Here is a 7,093-nt window from a genome sequence, read left to right as displayed (position 1 = left end):
TCACTGTACCAAAAAGAAATGGTTGATCATTGGCCATTTCAAGAGGTAGCATATAATCAAGAACTGACCCAGTAATGAAGGAAGAAGTCCAAACTGCACTGAATATATTGACAAAAACAAGGTTCCAGGAATTGATGGAGTACAAATTGAAATCTTTCAACAAACTAATGAAACCCTTGAGGTGCTCACACATCTATGCCAAGAAATTTAGAAGACAGCTACCTGGCCAACCAATTGGGAGCGGTCCATATTTGTGCCCATTCCAAAGAGGTGACCCAATGGAATATGGAAATAATCAAGCGATATCATTAATATCACATGCAAGTAAATTTTTGCTAAAGATAATTCAAAAATGGTTGCAATAGTACATCAACAGGGAACTGCCAGAAATTCAAGCTGGATTCAGAGGAAGACATGTCAAAGTTAAGGTTTTGTGTCAATTTGCTTGGCCAGGATTCTCAGTGGCTTGGCAGCTGAGATGTAGTTATCCCCATAATACCCTATACAGGATTGCTAATGAGATCCTATTGCTAATGAGAAACCCTATACAGGAGATCCTATTGCTAATGAGATCCTATTGCTAATGAGAAACCCTATACAGGATTGCTAATGAGATCTAATACAAAGTAATTACCTCTATGATGAATCCTGCTATGAGCAGCCAATAAATTGAAAAGCTGTTTCCTCAGGGGTGTAATCTGCTTTCAATAAACTGGACAGGACACTCAGGCATAAGTTTGCTTGCTCTCTGCGGGGTCTAGATCGTGCATCTGGCTCATCCTCCAACCTGCGATTTTTTTGGACTTGACCTAGTGACCTGATCTACTATCTGCTGATCCTGGAAGTCATCAGCAATGTGCCTGCCTGATGATCTTGGTTCATCTGAACCAGACTTGGAACTCTCCCACCTCTGCAACTATAAGCCATTTCCTTGAAATAAACACACACACACACATATATATATACATATAAGTTTATATCAAGGAAATAGGAGTCCTAGTGTGGCATTATAGGATAAGCACTGGACCAAAAGGTCAATTTGAACTGAAAGGTCAGTGGTTCAAACTCACCAGTCACTCCTCGGAAATCCTATACAGGGTCACTGTGAGTCAGAACCGAATCAACAGCACTTAACAATAACAGCTATATCTATATGTGTATATACACACAATGTCTCACTGGTTTTGCTTCTCTGGAGAGACATTTGAAACGAAGAGTGGTTCTAGAAAAACAAAATCATCATGATGAGTTTTCTTAAATTAGTTCTCAAGTGTGCCTTCGCTAGTAAAGAGAGGAGGGTGCTGATAATCCAGGTCATGAGGTGGCAATATTAATAAGCAAAAGATCATCACTAATAGAACACGTGGTGTCTTGGTGTGGTGCTATAGGATAAGCACTGGACTGCTGACCACAAGGTTGACAGTTCAAACCCACCAGCCACTCCTCAGAAACCCTATACAGGATTGCTATGAGTTGGAATTTACAACTTAACAACAACAATAATAGATCATGAATTGGAGAGAAGCAAGATAATCAGGAAACTGGGGACATAGCGCCCATAAATTTCATTGAATCACTCTTGCCAACAGCACCACCCTTCCTAATTGAAGAGATTACTCCATCTTTGTCTGCTGATCATTATCAGTAAAATCATTATCCCCTCTGCCCACACTTGTGAGATTAACACAACTGTGCTTTTTGAGATGATACCTGAGACATTATCTAGGACATCCCCTAAGGTAGATGCCTTGCAAGACATTGCTGAATGTTCCCAGGAAACATCTCTATCAATTAGACCTATAACTAGACTTAAGTCCCAGTGATACCCAAAAGATAAAGTATAAATTGTGACCCAGGTAGAAGTATGCTACACTCCAAAAGAACTGTTTGGTTTTTCTAACATTCACAAATAGAAACCTGGAGAATATGTATAGAAATTGTTATTTAAGGTGTTGGGTCATTACAAAGAACATAGGGTTAGATAAGTCTGCATTTATTGATGTGGGCCCACTAAGCACAGATTCTTCATTCAATGTTTAAACTCAAGACATTAGGAAAGGATCTAATAGTTGACTTGGCTGGTTCACTGAAGCATGGATTACACAGTGGCCTACAATACATCAAGTAGAAACACCAGACCCGCCTTACTTCGTATTCTGTAAGGGAAGGAATCCAAGAAATTGGGAAATTGGCATGTGAGAGTAAATTTATCAGGATAGAGCCAGAAACCCACACATGGAGTGTCCAGAGGACACACCTTTTACCGCAACAGTGAGGGACAATTTTGTGAAGGAAGCCCCGGCCTCCTTGAAGACTGCTGTGATTGCTATTTTTTGTAACCCAGATTTGACAGTGGGAACTGCCCTAATTGAATTATAAGACCTAACTTCAATGGGGCTAATTAGACCCACTGGTGGTAGGGACCAAGTGGCAACACTTAATTAACAAAGACAAAGTGGGTAGAGTTACCAAAGTGGACTGCAAAATCAAAACAGTAATCAGACTAGTCTGACTCATGTGGATTTATGGTGTTACTCAGTCAGCGTGTCCCTAGGAGTGAAATGAATGGGAAAGCTTTCAAATGTTTACTTTATCTGTACAAGAGGAAGAATTCTAGGTCAAGTGAACTGGCAGTTAACTTATGTTGCCAGAATAGAGAATTACTGCCTCTCAATCAGTTCCCAGACTTGTGTCAGTTTACAGACCTACAGCCCCTTCAATGAAGGGGTGGTCAGGTCACCTTGAGGAAGGACCCCACTACACTGGCAGCTGTTAGTCTTTCTCCCAGCCTTCACCAAAGGGATCTATGACCTTTTATAAAAGCTCATTGGGAAAAAGGAAATAATTAGACTTTAGTGGGATTACTGGACACTGGCTCTGAATTCACACTAATTCCAGGAAATCCAAAATGTCACTGTGGCCCATAAGTCAGAGTGGGGACATAGTGAAGTCTTTTTCACTGTAGGGTTAGTGGGTCCCCAAACTCATCCTGTAGCAATTTCCCCAGTTTCAGAATGCGTAATCAGACTAGATATACTCAGCAACTGAAAGGAATGCCACTTTGGATCCCTGAAATGTGGAATAAGGGCTATTATGGTTGGAAAAATCAAGTGGAAACCATTAGAACTACCTCTACCTAGGAAAATAGCAAACCAAAAGTGATATCGCATTCCTGGAGGGACTGCAGAAATCAGTGCTACAATCAAGAACTTGGAGGATGCGGGGGTGGTGATTCCCACCACACCCCCATTTAACTCACCTGTCTGGCCTATGCAAAAAACAGATGAATCTTGGGTAATGACAGTGGATTATTGAAAACTTAATCAGGAGGTGATTCCTATCACAGCTGCTATTCCAGATATTGTTTATTGCTTAAGCAAATTAATACGTCTTCTAGCACCTGGTTTGCAGCTCTTGATTTGGCAAATGCCTTTTTCTTGATTCCAGTTTCTAAGGATCACCAGAAAGGAGCCCTGGTAGCGTAGTGGTTATGCATTGGGCTGCTAATTGAAAGGTCAGAAGTTCAAATCTACCAGCCACTCTGCGGAAGGAAAATGAGGCTTTCTACTCCTGTAAAGATTCAATGATGGGCTCAAATGTAGCAATTTATGAAGTTGGCACAGGACTGAGCAATGTTTCATTCTGTTGTGCAAAGATAGGATCACTATGTGTCAGTACCAACTTGATGGCACCTAACAACAACAAAACAACAAAAAGATCCACTGCCTTGGAAACCCTATACAGGGTCACTATGAATAGGAACCAACTCAACAGCACACCACCACCACCAAGGATCACCAGAAGCAGTTTGCCACCAGCTGGCAAGCTCAAAATACACCTTCACTGTCCTGCCTCATGGGTACATCAACTCTCAAACACTATGTCATAATTTAATCCATAGGGGCCTTGATCACCTTTCCCTACCACAAAATATCACACTGGTCCATTACACTGATGGCCTTGTGCTGATTGGATCTAGTGAGGAAGAAGTATCAATGACTCTAAACTTAATTGGTAAAACATCTATATGCTTGTTGTTGTTGTTAAATGTCTTGGAGTCAGTTCCAACTTAAGGTCACCCTGTATAGGGTTTCCAAGGAGCAGCTAGTGGGTTTGAACTGCTGACTTTGTAATTAGCAGTCCAGTGCTTATCCTACAGCACTACATCAGGAATCCATCTACATGTGTGTTGCTGTTATGTGCCATTGAGTTGGTTCCAACCCACAGCGCCCCTGTACAGGGTTTCCGAGGAGTGGCTCATGAGCTTAAACTGCCAACCTTGCAGTTCAAACCTACTTTGCTATTGGGTGGTAAATTAACCCAACAAAAATTCAGGCACCTTCCAAATCAGTGAAATTTCTAACAGTTCAGTGGTTTGGGGCATACCAAGATACTCCTACTAAAGTGAAGGATATGTTATTGCAACTGGCCTCTCCCACAGGCACAATGCCTGGTGGACTTCTTTGGATTTTGGAGGCAACCTATCCATCACCTGGGATAGCATTATAGACACATTACTGAAAAATATGGAAGCCAACAACAAAAGAATGTAAAAAGTTATAATTGATTGCACCTGAACAAGTAAATAAATGTCTTTTTGTATTATTTATTATCCTTTTAGTACCTTTGAGTTTTTAAACTCTATACATGTGTGTTGTTGCTGTTAAGTGCCGTCAAATTGGTTCTGATTCATAGCAACACTATAGGGTTTCTGAGGAGTAACTGGGGGGTTTTGAACCACTTACAGTTAGCAATCCAGTGTTTACCCTACAGCACCACACCAGGACTCCAGGAAATTAGTTAGGAGATTAATAATAGAAGTCTGGATTAAATTAATGGCAGTAAAACTGAAGAGAAACAGATGGACAAACAGTAATGGAGGAGTTGGATCAGAGATGAGGGACAAGGAAAGTAAATCTAGTGAATGTTTCCCACTTTTTCATCTACTCAGAATCCCTGCCTTTTAGACACTTTCTGTCAACCATTTCATGAGATTCTGGCAGCAAATCCGAGTCATCTCACATCCTCAAAACTGAGGGAGATAACAGTCCCAAATTGGTCTCCCAGATTACTCTTTCCCTGTTTAGTTCAGACGTAACCCAAACTGAGACAAACACCTCTCTGGAAAACTTTCTCCCATTGACATTGAAAAAATGTTCTCTCTCGATATGTTTTGGGATGCCAGAAACCATCATACTGCCATGCAGATGGCATATCAAGAGATAGAAAGTATGACATAGATCTGACAACATCATTGAGCCACTGAAACCATTCAAAACAGTTCACCTGGAATTTTCAGTATTGTAAGTAAAGAAACTCACTTGTATGTTTATGCTTGTTTGAATTGAATTTATATCATTTGTGACAGAAAGAGGTCTTATTAATGAGTAGTATGTATTAGTTTCCTAGGGCTGTTGTAGAAAAGCACTATAAACTAGATGGCTTAAAGCAACAGAAATTCATTGTCTCGCAGTTCTGGAAGCTAGAAGTTCAAAATTAAGTTATCAACAGGACCATGCTCCCTCAGAAGGTCCTAGGAGAGGATTCTCACTTGCCTCTTCCAAGGTTTAGATAGTTGCTGGCAATCCCTCAAGTTCCTTGGGTTTAGATGCATTATTCCAATAACTGCTTCCATTATCACACAGTGTTCTCCCTGCATGTCCCTATGTCCAAATTTCCCTCTTTTAAGAAGGCTACAAATCACTGGATTAGTGGTTAAGTAATGAGTGGTTCCAGCCCACCAGTCACTCTGTAGGAGAAAGATGCGGCAGTCTGCTTCTGTAAAGATTTGTAGCCTTGGAAAACATATGGGACTATTCTACTCGGTCCTTGAGATGGTTAAGGGTTTCTGTCCATTTGAATGGGCCAGGATTCTCAGTGGTTTAGCAGCTGAGATGTAGTTCTATTCATGATGAGATTTATTGTAATCAACTCCATGATGTGGTCTGCTATGAGCAGTCCATTAAAGGAACTTTCCCTGGTGGTGTGGCCTGCTTCCAATGTATTAGACACTCAGGAAAAGCTAACTTGCTCACTGCATCTGGTCCATCCTCTGACCTCCAGTTCTTTGGACTTGAGTCAATTGGCTTGCTCTATTACCTGCTGATTCGGGGCGTTGTCAGCAGCCTACCTTCTTACCTGCCAGACCTGACTGCCTGCTTGCTGTCTGACCTGTGGATCTTGGTTCATCAGCCTTGCAGCTACATGAGTCAGAAGACTTCCAGCCTAATATCTAACTCTCAGACTTGCAACTGACCACCCTCTACAACTGTATGAGATATTTCCTTGATATAAAACTCTCTTTACATATACACATATAAGTTTAAATGGTTTTGATTCTTTAGAGATCCCAGTCTAAGACAGTCCTAAAGGTCACTATGAGTTAGAATCAACCCAGTGACAATGGGCTAGTCTAATATCACCTTGTCTTAACTTGAGTACATATGCAAACACCCTATGAGGTCACATGCACAGGATCCAAGGGTTAGGACTTAAGCATATCTTTTGAGGACACAGTTAAGTCCACAATAGAGTCAAAGATGGCTTAATTTATGTATCAACAATAAATGAATATTTACAGTAGACCTACAAATGAATTTTTTGTAGTTCAGTATCTAGAATCGGCATTCAAGGAGAGATCAAAAGAAATGAGACATATTCCTTATTCTTTGTGATGTATTCCAGCTTTGTTACTAATTATCAATGTGATGTCGAAGGAAGTCATATGACAGCTCTGTGACTTATTCTTCCCTTCTGTGCAACTGAGGGAAATGGGAATTGCATTATACTAAGTGGCACTATGGGATAAAACACTGGACCTCAAGGTCGGTTTGAACCACAAGATCAGCAGCTCAAAGTTAACAACTGCTCCTTGGAAACCCTATACAGGATCACTATGAGTCGGAACTGATTTAACAGCACTCAAAAACAATATTGTCGGGGGGACGGGGTGTGGATCTTTTTGTTGATTAATGGGATGTTGGGATGTTGGGGGTGGGTGAGGGGAGGGAGGGGAAGGTGGAACACAGGGCAGGGATTAGACACAGGATAGTTTGGGTGCTAGGGAGGGGGCAATATACAAGTAGGGAGAGGG

Source organism: Chrysochloris asiatica, unplaced genomic scaffold, assembly GCF_000296735.1.
Source record: "Chrysochloris asiatica unplaced genomic scaffold, ChrAsi1.0 scaffold00219, whole genome shotgun sequence".
NCBI classification, from domain to species: Eukaryota; Metazoa; Chordata; class Mammalia; order Afrosoricida; family Chrysochloridae; genus Chrysochloris; species Chrysochloris asiatica.
This window is presented reverse-complemented; position numbering follows the sequence as displayed.